We start from the raw sequence: 2,326 nt of genomic DNA, 5'->3' as shown, positions 1-2,326 counted from the left end.
GTACGCATACGCTCTGAGAAACCACACATGTTAAATGTAAATCAAGGTTCATTTATACTGGCAGCAAGCTCGTGCCACCAATAGCGATGTCGTATGCATAAAATTTCTACTGGGATGCTCTAACATATATGTATAGAAAACTACTACTACGATAAAACCAAACATTAAGGGACGAAAATGACAAATCGCGGCAGAGACGAGGATACACCAAATTGCTTGTATGGTTCCATGACGTCGCTTCTGTGTAAAATGTTGATGCTGCCACTCTTGTTTTGTTTTATTGTGGGTGGGGTGGGAATGTTAGATACTCCACTTTTGACTGTGTTTTGTATAAAAGGCTAAGCCAAATAGGGTTCCGCATCAAATTGTCGGCACAAGCAACAGCGTGAACAACACGAATAGAAACAGTTCTTGGTGTTAACATCTATATTGAAGGATATTTCGTATTAGACGTGATAAATAACTTCGGTTAGTTTGTGTGATTTAACGGGGTATGATATTGGGCACACTTGTTGCTGTAGCTTAAATTATACATACATCTGCATTTACCTGGCGAAAATTTGCATCGGAAGGAGTCATCAACAATTATCGGTAAGATGTGGAAAACTACAGACTCGATTGAGTACTTTGGAAGATTATATTTGAAATATTTGTGAACGTATCAATACAATTAATTACCATTAGATATGCACATTTAGAATGCACTCATAAAAAGTTTACTCGATTGCGCTGGCATTTTAGTAGCACTAAGTGAAAAAATGTTTCCAATAATTTATAAGATTGACTAGACTTGCTTGGCGGTACTGGGTTTAGGGTATTTTGAATAATTGTATTTATGGTCTGATTTGTCTCTGATGGAGAAAGTGTATTGCGCAGGTAATAAACAAATTAACTGGAAATTGTGCTCCATAGGTATCACTCTGGACAGTGCTGCCAAATTGTTCATTTAAAAAGCACCAGAACTCTAATAAAAACGCGGGGTTCCGAAGAAACATCAAGTTTTTACTTTATTCATTAATTTTTTTTATTAATTTAATGCAAATGTAAATCCGAGATCCTTCCTTCTTTTATTCCATATAACGTTAACTAAATCACATATTCAGGCATGTTCCAGAAAAGTAGTAGAATGAAAATGAAGTGAAAATCAAAAATAAAACTTTTCATTTTTTATGGTCTAGAAAAGTAGCGATTTGCTGTTTCATTTTTAAAATTTGATGTTCGAAAAAACGGAATTCAAAAGTATAGGGTAAAATTTAGAACACCAAAATGCGAAACTGAAGTATTTTTAAAGAACTTTTACTCCAAAGTAGAATGCAGAACATGCCTGATTGACTTCATTATTTCTGGCCCAGCCTCGACAAGAAAAGATCCTAAGCATTCGTTCGGTTAGTAAGCCACCCACCCAATGCTGGTATTATTACGGGCCATTGCTTAATGAGATGGCATGCTAGTAGAAAAGGATTGCCGGTCAATGACTTCTGCCGAAGTGGCCGCGACATCGACACGAAATCGAGGATGTGAAACCCTACCTCTGTCGCTTTCCTGCCATTTCATTCTCATTTCACCACTACCGCTTTGTCTTCATTAATTCTCGCGCTAACTTGAACTATCCAACTGGTTCTACTTCTAGGAGAACAGGCGGGTTCCTTTTCGAGCTCTCAATTGGTATCACAGCGAGCCCACTGGGTCTAAGTGTACCGTAAGAATAAGAAACAATTGCATTAGTACCTCGCACACACCTTGGGCCGCATGATTAAAACTTGAGCACGTGCTAAAAGATGCTACTAAATACTAGAGCATGCTCGGGCAATCTGTAGTACCTACTAGATAGTACCAGAGATTGCCACTGAACAATTTCCTTTCCTACCAGAAGCTGTACCAAAAACCTACCAAAATGGCTTATTTCCCACCATTTCTAGCTCAATCAAGTTAGCGGCGCTAAAATGAAAAAATGAAGAAAAAATTTGTTCGTATTATTGTGCTCATTGTGTGCTATTTTCGGCCACTTTTCGTTTTTTTTGTGCTCCGACCATTTGGTAAATAATTAGGACTTTGCTAAGTTAACCGTAACTTAGCAAAACATTCATTCAATGAAGTATTTTTACTACTTTTCTGGGCTTATTTTTTTGAGCTTTTTATGGGCTTTAAAAATATTGCCCGGTTAACATTGAAAAACCGTTTGACGCCACGCTAGCTAACCCACTTCTTAAACTTTGGTCGAACACGGATAAATAGTATTGAGGAATTACGTGCTATTTTTGGGCTTTTTAGAGTCACCTAAATAATTATAGGAGCTCATCCAGTTTCCGAGATAATTAAGACTTTG

The 2,326-nt window shown here is 37.4% G+C and overlaps 1 protein-coding gene across 2 annotated transcripts in view; it reads left to right on the top strand.

Annotated features, from left to right (window-relative positions):
- The first annotated feature begins 394 nt into the window (after positions 1-394).
- Positions 395-2,326, top strand: part of LOC118741486 — a 94,045-nt gene continuing 92,113 nt past the window's right edge. For both annotated transcript variants that reach the window (XM_036473487.1, XM_036473484.1), the window contains exon 1: positions 395-591. The gene's annotated coding sequence lies outside the window, so the exon portion shown is untranslated. The remainder of the gene's footprint in view (positions 592-2,326) is intronic.

This window comes from Rhagoletis pomonella, unplaced genomic scaffold (genome assembly GCF_013731165.1).
Source record: "Rhagoletis pomonella isolate Grant_MI unplaced genomic scaffold, Rhpom_1.0 Rhpom_scaffold_00006, whole genome shotgun sequence".
NCBI classification, from domain to species: Eukaryota; Metazoa; Arthropoda; class Insecta; order Diptera; family Tephritidae; genus Rhagoletis; species Rhagoletis pomonella.
This window is presented reverse-complemented; position numbering and strand designations above follow the sequence as displayed.